Here is a 19,358-nt window from a genome sequence, read left to right as displayed (position 1 = left end):
ACTAGCATCGCGGCAGTACGTGGGCTCTATCATCGCTGTGAGCACACACACACCGCTTGTGCTAGCATTGCAGCAGTGTATGGGTGGTAATGTCGCTCGAGCGCTTGTGGCCCCATTTGCATTGTGCACGCATTCATGTGTGCATGCTTGCAGTTCTGTTTGTGCACGGATGCGCACACGCGTAAAGGCATCTCTAACCCCCCTGCACCGAATCGCCAAGCAAGAAAGGTTGGGGACCCCTGATCTAAAAGCATGGCCAATGCTGTTTCTGTCACATGTCCAGGCCTGAATCTTGACTGTTGGTACTCTCACCACAGAATCACTTCTCTTGCTCTGAAAATGCACAACATCTGCATGGTTGATGTCATATTACTTCACATTGTGCATGTTCAAATATTAATGCATTTCTGCTGTTAAGAATAGTCTGTTCAACATTTATAGTATGGAATAATATACCCTCAAGAGTAAATATCAGAATGTTATATTTTGCTATAGCAAAGATTGTTTATCAATAGAACACAGCACCTGTTCTCCAGAAGGCATATCTGCAAGATCATATTGATGAATTAATTGTGTTTCTAAGTATATTAAAAGACAAGTATTTTCTTGCAACAATATTATTTGGTTTTTACATCCAGCAGGGTCAGGCAGTGTCTTCTTGGTAGTGGCCCCTGGTCTTTGGACACCCTTCCCTCTGCATTTTGCCATACTCATTATTTACTGGCCTTCAAAAGACTGAGCGTTCTGAGCTTGGTTGTTTTGTTGCAGATGTTTCATACCCAAACTAGGTAACATCATCAAGGACCCCTCATTTCAACCTTGAGCTACAAATATTCTCCTTTTGAAGCCAATAAAGGAGAATATTTGTAAAGGCTATAAAGATGTGGCTTTTCCTATAGCCTTTAGGGCAGTGGTTCTCAACCTGTGGGTCGGGACCCCATTTGGGGTCGAACAACCATTTCACGGGGGTCGCCAAACAAGACTGTCCACCATTTTTTCCTCCTTTTCTTTGGCCACGCCCCTGGCACCCGGTGATGTATAAGTGGTTGGGGGTCACCACAACATGGGGAACTGTATTATGGGGTCGCGGCATTAGAAAGGTTGAGAACCACTGCTTTAGGGAGATATGAGATGACACGACGCTGGAGCCCAGGGAAACTCTACAGTTGTTACGAAATATCTATGAATATGCAATGTTTGGGGCACTGAGTATATCCTGTTTTTGAAAAACTGATTTTAAAAAACCGGATCTGAAAGATACCCTGCGCAAAATATATATTTTTAATTCTCAGTGATCAAAGTGAAAGTAAAATTCTTCCTTTGGAAAAAATATCAATTAAATGTGTTGCTATTTCGTTTCCTACCTTTTTAATTCTATGAAGTTTACTTTTGCAATCCATCATTTATCACCCAAACTTTAGCTTCCTCTGCTTCTTATTTCAGGCTTATTACTGCCAGGTAATAAACCTAGGTATACTTCATTTTAAAGATTTTTTTAGGACAATTTTGAGCTAATTCTTTCTCACTGCCTATAAATGCACACGCTTGTTCATCTATGCCCTTCAATTGTCTGTGTTTAAATGAGCATTTGGGTAATTATTCCACAAGTTAGGTGTTAAAAATAGCTATTGCCTTGATTAGTAAAGCAGCCATTTCCTTGACAGGAAAATAGTTCAGAACAGCAATTCTTATTTTGATCTTAGGACCCCTTTGCCTTCTTAAAAATGATTGAGGATCTCAAAGAATTTTGGTTTATGTGGATTCTTATCTTATTCTATCTATCAGTATTTACTATATTAGAAAGTAAAATTGAGAAATTTAAAAATATTGATTATTTGACTTTGCAGACCATCTGAAAGTTTCCCAGAGCACATTTTGAGAACTGCTGGTTTAGGGCAGCCTTTCTCAACTAAGGTTCTGTGAGAGGCCACTAACCATTTTGCGAGTGATTGTGATTTTAAAAAGTAAATATTATTTATTAAACGTTGTGTGCAACACAACATTAGCATTCGCAGTGGTGGGAATTTTCAGATGCCACAAATCAGCGGTTGGCCGGTTTCTTGACTGCTGTTCTTAAAATTGTGAAACATGGATTGTTTAAGCTAGAAATGAATTGTGTTTTGAAGTTTTTGTATTTTGTGTGATTTTATGCAGGGATGTGTGATCAAGAAATTATTTCAATTGTTCCTCCAGCATGTTGAGAAAATAACATCAATGACCTATTTTGACCGTCAAGATAAAATGGCAAGAGCTGGATAAGTGTCTTCCCATAAGGGCCAGCATATGTTTCTTGCCTGGGCTATTACTAGTTCAATGAGTCTCTGCACTGAAAAGGCAAAGGTAAATCTCTCTCTGTCTCTGTCTGTCTCTGTCTCTGTCTCTCTCTTTCTCTCTTCTTTTTATTGAGAATTTCTACTTGATTACTCAGTAGTCTTTTAGCATTCTACACATCATCTGACAAGGAGTATTTTAAATTCAAAGCTCCAATGCCCTTGACCACCAAAGTTCAGTGGTGGAATGATTGAAAAAATGTTGCCATCGTAATTTCCAACTTTCAGATTTGTTATATAAACTGTACCAGCAGACCTAGCACATTTTAAAAAAACACAGCAAAATAGCATTAACCTCAGAAGACAGAAAATTCACGCATGTATGATTCAGATCCACTGGCTCTCCTTTACTGTTTCACTCTGCATCATCGTTTTGCAATGTTTCACATCTCTTCACACTCAAATTTAGTCTGATTGTGGCTATCACAAGTTGCCATCTGGCCTCTGATTTACATGTATATTTGTCCTAAGCAGCCTGAAGAGGAGAAAATGAAAATCTTTCTTATTTAGAGCATCAGGAACAGTTGAAAGATTTCACAAAACAATGAAATTTGTTAGTACTGTATTCCTTTATACAGTATACAGGGTACCACAATCTTGTTAAAAATCTGTTGATAATGGAAACTTGTGGCAATTTAGAAGAATTCATTTTTCTTTAAAGAAAAACTAATAGGTGTTGATGAACATCTGGTTCAGAAAGATCCATCCATTACAAATGAATTTTAAAATGGTCTATATTCTCTGGCAATAAGCACAACCAAAGGAAACTAAACTGTTAGAGGGAATTATGTGTGTGTGTGTGATTCTATATTAGGACTCTTGATATTTATATACAAATGTCAAAACCTTGAAAGAAAAGTGTGCTTAGAATGCTGCATACTAGAGGAAAATTATTGGCTACTAAAACTATTATTTGAACTAAGGTATCTTCTTCCCTGGACATAAAAGCCATAGACAATGAAGTAAATGGATTTAATATTTGATATGCTTAACATACACTTATTAAAATTAATGTTATTTGTATTTAGCCATGCCTGAATTACATTGCACTGATTTTATTTTTCTGTTCCAAGTATAGTTAGACCTAAATTGAATCCTCTGATTCCAAAAAGTTGGAAATATTAAAAAAAATATGCATAACAAAATAGAAAATAACGGTCCTCAATTCACGCCTGTTGAAAACCAAAAGGTCTAAATACACATTAATTTTATAAGCCTTACTCAAAATGGCTATTTCAGGTGATAATATTAAATGAACAGTGTTCTTGATGCTGTCTCAGCTTGGTTGTTTGCTGGCAGACATTTCTTTACCCAATTCAGCGCAGATGAGCCTGAGGTTTGCTGCCTGTTTAAATGAAAAGTCCTATTAAAAGGACTGTTACTTAATAAAGTAACAGTCCTTTTAATAGAGCTTATTAAAAGGCTTCTTAAACATTATAGAAATTGGGTAGGAAAACTTAGTTATCTTTTGAGCAATTGTTTGGAACATCATTGAATCAATGAAGATTGCTTGTATGGAAGAAGATTGAATGAAGTACATCAATAATTTTCACCAATATTTGAAAGAAATAAATTATTTGTCTTGAAAATTGAATAAGAATTGTACAAATTACAATTTAGGATGGTAAGCCACCCTGAGCCACTTTGTTGAGTTGGGCTGTTTTATAAATTGAATGAATGAATAAATGAACAAACAAACAAACAAACATGTATATTTGTTGACTGATGTTCTATGACATTGTATCAGACCTCTAACTTATGACTTTACCTTAACAAATATATTAGTCTGTACAATTTAATAAATGATTTAAGTTCAATAAGCAACAGTATGTGCAGCCTTATAATGGTAGTACTTTGAAATGGGGGAAATTCCCCTCTATTACAGAGCCATTTCTGTATCTCTATATACCACAAAAAGATAAAGAATTGTTTGTTGCACTTGATGACATGACTTAAATGACAGTTTTATGCAGCTGAGGACTTCCCATCTGCCTGAGACAAATAGCACAGTTTATAATAATAGTAATAATCAAAATGGGCTTACATATTGCTACTTCACTCACTGCAGCAATTATTTTTAGTCTAAATTTTGCCATTCGACATGATTTTGAACACACTGGCACTGTTACCATAAATGCATTTACTTGGATGTATAAGTAGGACTTAAAGGTTCTCTGTCGAGAGGAGTGGGTTATTTTATTTTCAATATTTCCTCTAAATTAACAATCTTTCAAAAAGGTTTTGGTCCAAATCCCATACTGCTTTTTGTCCTTTATTTTCTGTAAATGTTTGAACACTTCATATATACACCATATTCATACAGCATCTCTGACTCACTCTTGACATCCTCCCCAAAGATTCTCAAGTGACGCACATAAAACAAATAAAAACAAGATTGTCTTTATTCACAGCATGCATTTGTATAAAACATCATAAAATGCTTAAAATCTAAGCATTTTTTTAAAAAAAACATTGTAATAATTAGGATAGTGCTCATAGGGGAAATTCCATTATATTTTTAGAGGCTTTGTTTTGGAGACATAATACAAATCCAGATGTATTCTAAAACCAGCCACAAAGGTCTTAAATTTCAAATTTCACAATAGCTATTTTTTTTTAAAAAAAAAAGAAGGCAAAAAGTCAGTCTGACATTATTCAATTTGCTTTATTTGTCTTCTAGAAAGAGGGCTATCCCTTCATCATCATCATCATCATTTTTTGTGGGATTAATTGCACAAATATGTCCATGGACATGCTCCCACAAAGGCCTTGAGATAACAAACGGACTGCTCCAGACACAGGATACATTCATCAGCCATTTGGACAGAGTCTGATAAGAACACCTGCAGTAGCCTTGCATCTGGAGAGTGTCTGTTATTTGATACATTGTAACCACCCCTATATACGTCTTTTGATTACGCTGTGTGATGTAAAAACGTTAGTAACAATAAAATAGGGTGTTGGAGTCAGCTCTGGGCTCCCATCCCGAGATACCTGCATGCGTGTCTCATTTTCCATGGGAGACCAACACAATTTTTCAACAGTTTTCTATTTGCATCAGTCTGGATTTTTGAAGAAATATATCTATTGCCCAAACAAATAGAAATATTTATGTTCCCTATAAGCCGCAGATGAAATAAAATGATGTCGCTACATTACCAGTACTATAGAGACTTTTTTAAAGGGTAAATAAATCAGTTCTGACAAACAAAGGAAAGAGACAAAATGTATCCGACTTTTTCTTCATCAAATGAAGCCCCTTTCAATTTTGGAATAGGAGTACTGTAGTTTTCCCATCTGTTTTAGGAAGAGCTCTCATAGAAAAAAACTGTCCTAGGCAGGTTAGTCATACATTATTTATTTTTTCACTAGGATCTGACTTGTCTTAGCCCGTGCATTTTTATTCTGTCACCTTTATTTCATTTGCCAACTATAAGGTCATTTGTTCTGGTCCCATACAGTAAACTATCAAGCAGGCTACTGGTGTGAAATAAAAAGTGTAGGGAGACAAATGCTGTGTTTCATTTCTCAATAACCGAGCATTATATCCAGAAGTTATGCCCACTGTCACAAAATAAGGTTTCCCTAATTGTAATTGTGTGAGGTTGATGGGTATTCAATTCATAAATTACAGGAAATAAGAACAAATCTGTAATTTATCAGTGGTTTTCACTTTCAAAACTTCATTCTGAGCATAGAAAAGAAAGTTTCCAGAACAGGCTCACTGAAAATGTTGTCTGGGCATTACATTCAATAACCAGGACATCCAATAAAGTTTGTCACATCCTACTCCACTGTTACTTCAAATAGAATCAGAATACTTAATACTAGCCCATTTATATCAGCTAGTATTATAAACTAGCATTATAAACTATATAAATCTATAGATTTAAAATATGGGGTGAGATAGAGTAGAATCCATTAACCCTTCCTTTGACTAGGGACAGAAGGTATGAGTACTTCACCCTTATCCTGTTGAAAAGTGCATAAGCCATTTGCCTCCTCTTCCATTCATTCAAGGCCTCTTAATAAAGCCACTGACTTGGGGGAAAAAAGAGATAAAATTGCATTAATAGCCAACAGCAGAAGGGGAAGTTGAGAATCATGTGTAGTATATTTTTTATAATATACCAATGCCAGTTTAGAATATTTATGCACAAATGATTAGGAATGTGAGCTATAACCTTCTTTATTGATTTCATTCTTGGTAACCTTATCCAGGCGGCTTGCATATTCTAACCTTTTAGTTACAGTATTAAGATGCTATTTATATATTCCTATAAATATATATTTTCAGAAGGGAAGGAAAAATGTGCCTGTATGAACTAGCCTCGCCACAGCACATATTTTATGGGAGATGAGAAATTTTGTAGGGATGGTGGATAAATAACTTTATATTCAAATGTGAACTAAATATATTGCACTTTACATTTTCAGCAAATACACAAATAAAACTTAATTATTATTTGAAATATGCATTTTAAATATTGTACTGCAACTTGCTAAGAATTTTAAACTAAAAAAATAGAAGAATTGAATTTTCAAACCTTTTTTTCCCAAAAATCCTCCATCCCCTGCCCCATGAAGTAGATAATTTTTGCCGTGAACCTTTCTCTTCCAGAAAATGTGTCACCTGGCATCTTCTCTTGAACTGTACTTGTGTATCAGAGATAGGGGTTCCACATTCTGCCTTACTCTCTGGCAGTTATATTGCAAAACTGAAAAATAAAATAAAATTCAATAATTGCAAATGTTTCATCTTTGCATAGCATTATGTCAGCCTTGTGGTAATCCAGACAAAACAAAATACTTAATGAATTAATTCTACTACTACTTTATGTTATTACATTAACATAATCTTACAAGTCTGAAAGTACATTTCTTACAGCCCCAAAACTAGAAAGGTTCTCTTCTGAGATGTTTGTCACACCCACATTCCTGCTGGGGGCTAAGCTGCCTGTTGCTCTGATCACGGCTCTGCCCCCAACCTCCAAAGGTCATTCCCACATACCATCACACATGAAGGTATGTGGCCTTATTGCTATATTAGCCCCTCCCCGGCTTGGAAATAAAACAGTCTCATAGGATATATACAAAATTAAACTTTGCTAAAAAGGAAGATAACATTTTAACCCCACTACCTCCTCTAACCTTAAATATTAGAATGCAGGGAATCAATTTTGGAAAAAAGTAAAATACAGTGCTGCTTAGGAACCCAGGAAACTTACAAATGGAAATGAGTGGAATCAGAAAAAGGACATAACAGAATATAAAAAGTAAGTATAAAATTGCTGCCAAGCCACAAGATGGTGCTGATTCCCCGATCAGCTTTTTTATTTTTGAGAGGTTAATAGCATAGCTTTTTTGAAGATTTGGTTCACATTGACATGCAATGTGATGTCTTTAAATTATAGCATGAAAATAAAGATGGTTGAAACACACATGGAAAACAAAGAAGCTAAGTATAGTCCTAAGTAGACATTTATTTACCATATTTGTACGTTGCTTTTTCCTAAAGCTCTATTTCCACTAAAGTGGCCCCCTTTAATCAATTATTCTTTTCTAATTCAATTTATCTGGATTTCCTTTCCATCTTTCTGATCATTTCAACCTTTAAACTAGGGCTGAAGGAGACTGATCTCAGTTTTCTGCTCCTTCTCACTCTGGCACATCACTTCTTGTCCATCTTCCTTTTCCTAGAGTTTCCCAAAGGAAAAAAAGAGGAGAAAGGATGGGGGATTTGATTCTATATATAACAAAGTCTATGTAGCTCAGAGTCTATGTTGACTGAAATTCTTGTTGTCTGATTATCATTTAAATTGATTGTGAAGTCAGTCAACATGAAGTCATGTTGTCAATGTTCTTTTATAACAAAGGTATGTTAAGAAAGAATATATAGAAATACATAGATTATTTGCAAAATATTAAATGAAGAAAAAACTACAACTGCATTAGACAAAATTGTAAAAAAAAAAAAAAGTATGAAAGTCCCCATATGTAGGAACTCTTTACTACCCCACCTCATCCTAGACATCTGTGAAGCAACTTCCCTCATGGTTTTTACAGATCTTTAAAGAGCAGTTTATATCTCTGGGCTAAGTTATTGGTATCCATCTTGTGGAAGTTGATTTATTAGTACTGCTTGCTTTTTAAAACGATGTTGATATATTTGTATTATTGCTTTTATAACTATAATGTTCAAGAGTCTTTTGAATTGGGTGAGATAGAAAAACTTAAATAAATAAATAAGTGCATAAAAGCATACATGTTAGCAAAAAAAAAGAGATGAAAACTTGACATATTTGCAAAACTGAAGAACTAATGAAAGTGACAGATTCATTATCTTTAATGCAAATAACCTTGATTTATAGTATAAACTGCATGCACATAATTTTCATCCATCAGTGAGCCATGGTCAGGATAAAGCACTTTTTGATTCACATTAAAGGATTCCATAGAAGTCAATAAAGACACGCAACGTACAGTAGCTAATATTGAATATTAGTGAAGTTACTGCCAATGATCAAATACCTAAAACTATGGAACATCTTTTAAAAATCCTGCTATTACAAAATTTCAAACAAATGTATTTCAATGCATTGGAAAGGAATACTGGAAGAGAGTGACTTATGGCATCAATGCAGCATAGTCTACTGCAGTGATGGCGAACATTTTAGAGACCGAGTGCCCAAAAACTGGCCCACCCCCCGGCCCAGCCCCACTCTGCCCCCTGCTCCACCCCGCTCTGCCACCCACAGGGCCACTTACCACAGATCGCCCAGGCAGCCTCGCAGCACCATGGCAGCCACGCCCTCCACCCACACCCTGCAGTATCATCTGCATGTCATGGGGCGTGAGGGCGGAGTCTTGCCCCTGCTGCCCAGCTGCCATGTGCTTGGCTGTGCTGCTCTGCATGGGTTGCACTTGGGGGAGCCTCTCCGGGCAGGCTGCTGGTGAGGAGGGGGTTGCGGGCGGAGGCGGGGCTGGGGCAATGGTGCGTGTGCCCACAGAGAGGGCCTCTGGCACATGTGCCATAGGTTCGCCACTACTGGTCTACTGTGAATGCATATGACTTTAGAAAATTGCAACTCTAAACATGGAAATAGTTTAAAACAACCTTGCATTACTCACTGTTGCTAGTACTTATGTGTTACAGTTTGGACACAGACACACAGAACTACAATTCAACATTATTCATGTTAATACTCTACTGCAAGTTTTAAACCTAAACTGAGAGGAAGTAACTATAAGCTACTGTGCAATCTAGTTCAATATTTAATTTTAGCCTAGAGGTGGGGCAGATTATTTTGTTCTACTCTCAAACAAAATATTTAGATGCATGCATAAGTCTTACGTTCTGCAAATTTGGACAGACATCAGTCAAACGTTCAAATGTTTCCAAATGAAAATAAATACATCTGCATATAATGTGAGCAGCTTATGTTAAGGGTAGAGATTCTTGAATGGGATTCTAGTTCTTAACTGTAGAAACTTTGGTCACAAATGAGTGGTTTTGTTGGAGGGCAGTTCTTATATCTACAAATGAGCAGTTCTCAAATTCAAATCCTTATAGCAGGAGCATCTTTGAATAAACAGAGGACCTAGGTGAACTCCAATGTGACAAACAAAATCAATATCCCTCTTTCCTCAATATATATTTGACAAGAAAACTTTGTCACAGTTGCCTAGACCCAATCAATCTTCTACAGGTATGCAAAACCTGTTTTACTACAGTTCAAGGCTGATTTCCCCATGACACTTCCTTTTACAATATGATTGAGAAACTGTGCCCCTGCTTCTCACCAATTACGTGAATTGCAATTCCTGGCATAATTTCACTATTATCAGGTTAAGTGGCTAAGGTTACTGGGATCTGTAGTTCAGTGATATATTTGAACCGTAACATATTTCCTGCTTCTGCTTTAGCAATTATATTATGGAACCATTACAGGTTGCAAATTAAAGTCCAATCTCAAATTGGGGATTGCCCAAAGCCTGTAGAAATAGCTTTGTGAAATTTTCCTTTAATCTTTGACCAGCTAACAAAGAATCGAAATTGAGCTCTCTTCTGTCCCTGAATCTGAGGTAAGAATGTAGAGAATTGCTTCCCAGTCCTACCAGAGAACACCAAAGTAGAGACAGCTGAACCCTGAAATGTTGCTTTGGAGGATTTGCTTCTATACCGTGCTTCTATTTTTTCCCCCCTTTTCATTCAAATGTATCCATTTCTCAAAGACTGGAATGGTTTGCCGTTGCCTCATTCCTAGAACTGAGAGAAAGTGACTGGCCCAAGGTCACCCAACCAGCTTCATGCTCACAGCGGGACTAGAACTCACAAACTTGGTTTCTAGTCTCATGCCTTAACCCAGGGTTCTCCAGCCTGCAGTCTGTGGACCGGCACCATTCTGCAGCATGCCAGAAACCTGGCCTTGCAAACAAGCATGCGAAACCACACACCCTCCGATCCACGGAAAAATCCCTCTCCACAGAACCAGTCCCTGGTGCCCAAAAGGTTGTGGGCCACTGCCTTAACCAATACCCCAAATTAGCTTTATAAAGGGGGATTTCCTGCTGTATTGTTCTTGTAGCTTTCAGCAAATGATTCATCACCTATTTGCTTTTTCTTCTTTTAAATGACTTCTGAAGAAACTCTACATGTAACTGCATCTTAAACATTACTCTTCAGATGTATCATTAGGTAATTTGTGGTCAGTAATGACTATAGTTAAAATACTTCGGTGGGAATTCAAAAGCACCACAGTTGAGAACTGTAAAACTTTGCTCATATGAATAATAATTTACAAATCCAAAACAATTATTCATATGAATAAGATCTGTGTGGCTTACAGGAGTGGGTCAAATGCAGGAAAAAAGCAAACATAACTCTATTGAATCTGAAAATTAATGGCTGCCATAATAAATCCTGAATTATAACAAGCTTCTCAAACTAGAATCTGTACATAGTCCTTTCCAGGTCTGAAGCATTCTTTCTGATACTTTTCCAAAAATAACTGTCAAAAGGCATGTGATAAATAACATAGCACACCTATGTATTTATAACATGAAAATGAGGCATGTACCTAGCAATCAGCAGAGTGGTAGGAGGCACTAAAAATATGTTGGTACTGCAGGTGCTATTTTTTAAAAAGTCCAATTTTCTATTTGTGAATGTATACAGTTTTGAATCATTGCCTTAAACATGGGGCAAAATAAATGGGAGACAAAGTAAGATAGTGGTAAGCTAGCAGGGCTGCTCAGTTTTGTTCTGCCCTAGATAACATTTTGCTTATCTATATAATTTAGGGTTTTGCATAAACTGTCCACAGCTCCTTGGTTGTCTGAGTGTTGCTTTACTGCAGTGTTTCTCAACCTTGGCAACTTTAAGTTGGTTGAATTCCAGTTCCCAGAATATCCAAGCCAGCCATGCAGGGAACCATTCCCCATGCTTGTTGAGGAATTCTGGGAGTTGAAGTCCATACATCTTAAACTTGCCAAGATTAACATTGCAGTAAGTATACAGTAAGTATAATCAAAATAGAACAGTCCTGGGATGGGAAAGTAGAAAAGACCAAAACTAAGCCCTGGATCTCTGAAATCCTGAAGTGTCAAACATTGATAAAATAGATCACAAGCTACTATTTGATCAGATAGAAAAATGTGGATTAGACAGCATCACGACCAGATGGATTCATAGCTGGCTGACCGGCCGTACTCAGCATGTGGTCCTCAAAGGAACCGCATCTACATGGAGGGAAGTGTGTAGTGGGGTGCCCTAGGGCTCTGTTCTGGGCCCAGTGCTCTTCAACATCTTCATCAATGATTTGGATGAGGGGATAGATGGGGAACTCATCAAATTTGCAGATGACACCAAGCTGGCAGGAATAGCCAACACTCCAGAAGATAGGTTTAAGATACAGATGGATCTTGACAGACTTGAATATTGGGCGCTGTCTAACAAAATGAAATTCAGTGGTGAAAAAAGTAAGGTTTTACATTTAGGCAAGAAAAACCAAATGCACAGGTAGAGTAAAGCTGGTACCTTGCTCAATAGTAGCAACTATGAGAGGGATCTCGGAGTCCTAGTGGACAATCACTTAAATATGAGCCAGCAGTATGCTGCAGCTGCCAAAAAAGCCAACACAGTGTTATGCTGTATTAATAGAGGGATAGAATCAAGATCACATGAAGTGTTAATACCACTCTTCAATGCCTTGGTAAGGCCACACTTGGAATACTGCATCCAGTTTTGGTCACCACGATGTAAAAAAGATGCTGAGACTCTAGAAAGAGTACAGAGGAGAGCAACAAAGATGATTAGGGAACTGAAGGCTAAAACATATAAGGAACGGTTGCTAGAATTGGGTATGTCTAGTTTAATGAAGAGAAGAATGAGGGGTGACATGATAGCAGTGTTCCAGTGTTCAGGGGCTACCACAAAGAAGAGGGAGTCAAGCTATTCTCCAAAGCACCTGAAGGCAGGGCAAGAAGCAACAGATAGAAACTAACCAAAGAGGGAGAGGTAACCTAGAACTAAGGAGAAATTTTCTGACAGTTAGAACAATTAATCAGTGGAACAAGCTGCCTCCAGAAGCTGTGAATGCTCCAACACTGGAAGTTTTTATGAAGAGACTGGACAGCCATTTGTCTGAAATGGTATAGGGTTTCCTGCCTGAGCAGGAGGTTGGACCAGATGACCTCCAAACTCCCTTCCAACTTTATTATTATTATTATTATTATTATTATTATTATTGTTGTTGTTGTTGTTGTTGTTGTGGTGGTTGTTGTTGTTGTTGTTGTTGTAAAATGTGTAACCCATACAGCTAAATGATATAGTGACTGATTTATACTCAATCTTATTTCTTCCTGTTATATATTTGCAGTGGGTTGCCAGCTCTTCAATCAATTTAAAAACTGATCTTGATCTCTTCTAGTTATTTTCAAAAGCTGCTATGCAATGGCACAAATGAAACTGTAATGTAACTTTATACCCAGCAGCTCAGCAGCCCTGCAAAAGGATCATAACAGTATTGGGCCAGGAGAAAAGGGGGGGGCAGATTTTTGAAAGATAATCGCTTTAAGAGGATGAGTCATCTATTCCAGGAGTTGACACACTGATGAGATATAGCAAGCCTGCAGATCTGGTCATGGTATATTCCAGATGGACTAGACTATATTTTTGACATCTTCAAATAACATACTTGATGGACAGCACTGAAGTTAAGCCAGATATTCAAAAGCCCCTAACAGCCTTAAAAAAAATCTCCAACCACAAAAAAAATCAGATGTAATTCTCTACTTCTCTATGCATAAAAGATTAGTTTCTTCTTAAAAAGTGAACTACTAGTCTGAGCAAACAATCAATAGATTAGTCAGCTAAGGTTTGAGTCAAGCAACTGGGACGGAACAAATAGAATGTTTGGAGGTAAATAGAATGGAATGAAACAGATGATACTTTCCTTCTAACAAGGGAAACAATTTTGTCTTTAAACCTATAAGTTTACTTCTACTTTGATGTCTCAGTTGATCTCCTCACATGCATACAAACATATTTCTTGGAAAATCACTCAGCAGAGCAAAGAAACAGTTGTTCTTCTCTATGATTGCTCTCTAGCAGCTGTTTCTCCTTGTGTGTGCCTTCGAGTCAGTTGTTATTCCTGAAGACTGCCTTCATAACTTTATGTACCTTCCTTGGCAACATTTTTAGAAGTGGCTTGTGGCAGCCTCCATCCTAGGGCTGAGAAAGAGTGATTGGCCCACAGTCACACACAACAGGCTTCATGCTTAAAGTAGGACCGGACTTAAAAGTCTCACTGATTAAAGGTCAGTGCCTTTAATTGTTACACCAAAATGGATCTCACTAACTGGTTCAGCTGCCCTAGACTTTGTATTTGCATAATACATCATGGTAATGCCACTGATAGATCCTTATTAAAATCCATGGAAGATATTGGTCATCCCCACATCTTAATTCCACTAATTAATCATCTAATGGGTCATATATTTTCTCTAATCCTATCTTTCATGATATAGTGCTCTTCAGATATGTTAGACTTCTAGTATATTCTTTGATCATGCCGGCTTAGAATTTTTACAACTGAAATTGAACATATCTGAAGAGATACAGATTAGGGAAAGTTGCTTTAGCCTATTCTAAATCTCTTGCAAATCAGTTGAAATAGGATAACAAATATTCTCTTGCCAGTTCACATTTAATTGAGCTGTATTTCTCATTTTATTCCCTAAACTTGCACTGCTGTACATAAATGCTTGGAGAGTTCCAAATTATCAGCAAGATTACAGGATACAGCTATACTTTGTTTTTCTTCTATTATTTAAATATCTGTATGTTTACTATATTTAAGGTTTGGAGCCTCAGTTATCTGGAACTGAATGTATCTCATTTGTTTGTTTGCTCTTGTTTGTCATATAAACAGTATGAAGTGGGCCTCCGCAGAGCACATACATAATTGCTTCTATCTGACCATCTCTTTCTCTTGATCACTTCATGATGTCAATTGACATAAATATCTGAAGGGTAATTTTGTAAGCAGCCTAGTAAGTTTATTAATCATGGCACATTCAGCATGTCAGGATTTCAGAAAGAAGGTAGAGGAAAAAAGGATGAGATGCAAAGTATATAGCAGGGAAGAAAAATGTTCTGGAGAAGAGCTTTGAGTGCAAACTGGATATTGATTGATTGTTATTGAGAATCAATTGTACTTTGCAAATTTGTTTTTTTAGACTGGAACACAGGCTTTACTAATGTTTTGGATTCACTACTGTGCTGACTTCTTCACATCTAATAGCTGCTCTGTAGTTGCATATCAACATATGTGTTATAGTATCCACTGTGCTTATAATACAAATAACCATCACACTTCATTGCCTCATGCTGCAATTATAGAAAATGAAAGGGGACTTTGAAAGATCAGATAAGCTTTATATTTGATGTTTCTAGTGGATGTATTCAAGCCACAAGTGTAATGCTATAACAGCAGTTATCTGGGAAATAATGCAGAGCATTTAAGGTTCCTTTATTTAAAAAAAATGTTCAGTAGATGCGTGTGTACTTTCAGGTTTGTAAGAGTGCATAATAAAGCCTTGTTATTCATAATTGCATAACTCTGATGGTGCACACTGAATATTAGCCCAAAACATGCTTTCTCCCAGGCTTGATTCAAAGGTGAAGATGGGGGGGGGGGAGGAAGAATGTGGAAACACTGGCCCAACATGTTTGAGGATGCTCCCCATATGACTTATATTTGATTTGAATACTCATATCTTGGGAAATGCTTAGAAGAGCCAGTAAGAAACAAAAAAGAGGTCTGGAAAATAATGTTTTGATGCCACATTTGTGAGCCAGACATCACATTACCAACATAGAAAAATAAAAAAACCTAATTGATTTTGTTTTAATGTTTCCCTCTGTGTATATTTTTAACTAGAGTAAATAGGAAATTTATAATTTTAGAGAAAGTGAGAGATTGTAACAAAACAAACACATTTTCCTTTTGCATTCTATGTGGTTATTGCACAATATTTGATGTTTCTTCAGTCAGCAGCACCAGTAAACATTGCCTCATATTCATTGGTCTCAGTTATAATGTAACTATAGTTTCTTTTGGTTCACTTTTGGTAAATGTCCATTAAAGTACAAGTAGTACTCAGTTTTGGAAGTGAAAATTAAAATGGTATTTCCACATAGGCATTTCCTGATTTTATGTAACAGGAAAAAATAAAGGAAAATACTCATCAAAGACCCCCTCCCTTTGCTGTAACGATCACCCTAATCTGGCACTTATCATCCATGCGTGGCTGGGGCTGGGTGCAGTCTCTCTCTCAGAAATATACCTGACTGGAAATGGTCAACCTATCCTTGATCCTTCTGTCACGATCATGAACTGACAGCTATGAGCTTCTCCTGGACTATATCCCTCACAGGAAAGAAAGACATATTAACAGAATAACAGAATGATAGAGTTGGAAGGGACTATTTTAGACAAATGGTTGTCCAATCTCTTCCTAAAAACTTTCTGTGTTGGAGCATTAACAACTTCTAGAGACAAGTTGTTCCACTGATTAATTGTTCTCACTGTTAGGAAATTTTTCCTTAGTTCTAGGTTGTTTCTCTCCTTGATTAGTTTCCATCTATTGCTTCTTATCCTGCCTTCAGATGTTTTGGAGAACAGGTTGACCCCCTCTTGTCTATGGCAACCCCTTAGATATTGGAACACGGCTATCATGCCACCCCTAGTCCTTTTCATTAAACTAGACATACCGAATTCCAGCAACTGTTCTTTATATGTTTTAGCCTCCAGACCCCTAATCATCTTTGTTGCTCTTCTCTGCACCTATTAGATCATTCTGCCCCTGGTGATTGATGGATCCTGATGAGTTTCAGAGACAGCTAGAAATTATAACGAATGACCTGCTGTATAGCTCTACCAAGATAATAGTCGCTACTTGGAATAGGAGGGTGACTGTGATTTTAGATAGGATTGTGCCCAAGCAGTGTCTTTCCCCATGGTATACAGAAGAACTGAGAATGATGAAAGAGACCATGATATTAATATCTGGCAGTAGCATTATAGGGATAGTGCATCCATTCTCAATTTTCTTACCTCTCAGCGACTTTCAATAACATCAACCATGGTATCCTTCTTGAGCAACTCCAGTGGTTGGAAGAGGGCACACTCCTGTTTCACTTCCTTCCTCTGAGACCATTTTCAGTTCGTGTTGATTGGTAGTGAGAGGTCAGATCAAGGGTCCCACAGGGGTCAGTGCTTTCTCTGCTCCTGTTTAACATCTACATGAAACTGCTGGATAAGATCATCTATCATCATGGGGTGAAATAGTGTTTTATGGGTTTTGTATTGTGGATTTGTTGTATTGTAAGATGCGGAGGTTCACTGTGTGTCAACTGAATGGTTGTATATGTTTCTAAAATAAAGAAATATATTTGGGGAGTTGAAGCCCACATCTTAAAGTTGCAAGGTCAAGAACCATTGCCCTAAACAATACCAAAATTCTGAGTTTTCAAGCAGGAAGATTTTACTTATTAGTGTAGGAATCCTGAAAAGCTTCAATATACTTTGCTTTTCTAACCTGCACCAAGTGGTATTACAACAGCATAAAATGATACTTACATTCATACATAAAGATACAGATCAGATTTTTAAAAGCCATAAGACCAACAGCAAAACAATTTTGTTATCTGGATTCTGTATAAAGATAGCAATTTCAAAGGAAAACTACAGAGTGCTGTAAAAGCAACTTTAAACTGCTTATATAATAAGGACTTTTCATTTTTGTTTTTGCAAAATGAATTGCTTAGAACACAAATTCTTATTTCATAAGAAAGAGGGCAACACTATTTTACAATTATTTTAAAACCTTGCTCAACAATGCCAAATAGTCACTGATTTTCAAGGAGTTTGGGAAGCATTCACTCTTGCTAGTCTGATTCTACAAAATGAAGAACAGTGTATGGTTATAGCTTAATTTTATTAGTCAACTGTTGCCACAAGATTTTTGGAACTATGCAAAGTTGCAAAATCAGCCATGCAGTGGAAGTATATAATATATTCATAAAACTATATCCAGATTACTAACATAATCCAGCAGCAAAAGTGTTTACTGAACCAATATATATACATATACATACATACACCACACACACACACACACACATATATATATATATATACACACACACATACATATATCACTAAGATTTTGATGCAAAGATCATCAGAAAGAACTCTGTCTTTTGATATCTATTGCACTAAGACCACAGAGAATACTGTAAGTCAAGCAAACAGCAAAAACAAAGTACAAGAACTATCCACCTCTAATGAAGCATTCCTGGAAATGCATTTGCCCTTTTTAAAGGAAGAAATAAAAATGTTAAAATTAGCAGTATGAATTGATTTGCCAGCTGAAAATGTGATTTAAGAATATAATTTCTAAATGGAAATTAGAAATTGCAAGTCAAAGTGGCAGAAGCCTGTGTCCTGGAGGTTCACTAAATGAAGTTACTAGCCCTGCAGTATAATGAGTCAATCTGTCTTCAGAAGGGTCTTATTTGGTTACTAAAGTGAATATAATTCAATGGAGGAGTATTGATTACACTGATATCCTGACCGGGTGGCAGGTTAATTGAGAAATGTAGGCGATACCATTTTCCAAAGCAGCATTAAAAGATCTACTTAGTGGACACAGAATATACAACCCGTCTCATTTAAGTGTTGAATCAGGTTATCATTTGAGATAGCGAGCAACTTTTGCAACAATAACGATAATGTTAATGATCATTTTATTTCTGCTGTCAGGGCCGATCGGAGGAAAAAATGACCCAGGAGCTCCCGCCTCAATCTTGTTTTGATCTATCCCTGTCCCAGGCAAACTTTTCCTCCCCACGATGCAAAACCGAGCAGGTTCTCTTGCACGAAAGACAACACCCCAGGCTACCTCGACCGCCATACCCACGCTCGGCGACTGCCCATTGCAAGCGGTTCATGTAGCAGATGAAGGCGTGTATGATTCTCCTCCCGCCGCCCCTATTTGGAGGCGGGAGTGAGACCAGAGGGGCGCGAGCGGCCGCCAGGGATATTTTCAGCTCCCGTTCCAACCCTCCCTTCCCCCCACCCCACCCCACCCCCGCTTCGCTCCCCTGTGATGTCAGGTCTACAATATGACTACACATCGCCCGGCGTGTTTTTGAACAGTCTGGGAGCAGGGAAGAAAGAGGGAGGCTCACTCTCCGCTTCGGCCCCGGTCTCTCTCTGGCTCACCATTGGGCGATTACGTCAATGTCAGCTGCCTTCCCTTTCTTCCTCCTTCGGCCCCCTCCGCTCCGCCAAGTTATGCAATATCCAGCGCATACATCTTACTGTACCCCACACACCGCTCCAACAGGGCGGAGAAAGTGTAAAAGGGAGGGAAGGGAAGGCGGGGGAGCGGGGTTCGATTCAAGTCTGGTCCTGCCCTTGTCACTTCCCTGCGGGAGGCCTCCATTGGCTGCTCCCC

The 19,358-nt window shown here is 37.6% G+C and overlaps 1 long non-coding RNA gene across 1 annotated transcript; it reads right to left on the bottom strand.

Annotated features, from left to right (window-relative positions):
* Positions 1-5,207: 5,207 nt before the first annotated feature.
* On the bottom strand, positions 5,208-19,281 carry LOC120318637. Its single transcript, XR_005559552.1, has 3 exons — positions 19,124-19,281; positions 16,952-17,270; positions 5,208-7,048 (listed from the first exon to the last, which is right to left on the bottom strand). It is a non-coding gene; the product is annotated as an uncharacterized LOC120318637 (long non-coding RNA).
* Positions 19,282-19,358: the final 77 nt, after the last annotated feature.

The sequence above is a fragment of the Crotalus tigris genome, unplaced genomic scaffold, assembly GCF_016545835.1.
Source record: "Crotalus tigris isolate CLP2741 ecotype Arizona unplaced genomic scaffold, ASM1654583v1 scf7180000020342.816771, whole genome shotgun sequence".
Lineage (NCBI taxonomy): Eukaryota > Metazoa > Chordata > Lepidosauria > Squamata > Viperidae > Crotalus > Crotalus tigris.
Note: the sequence above shows the minus strand (reverse complement) of the source record. Positions and strands in the feature narration are given on the sequence as shown.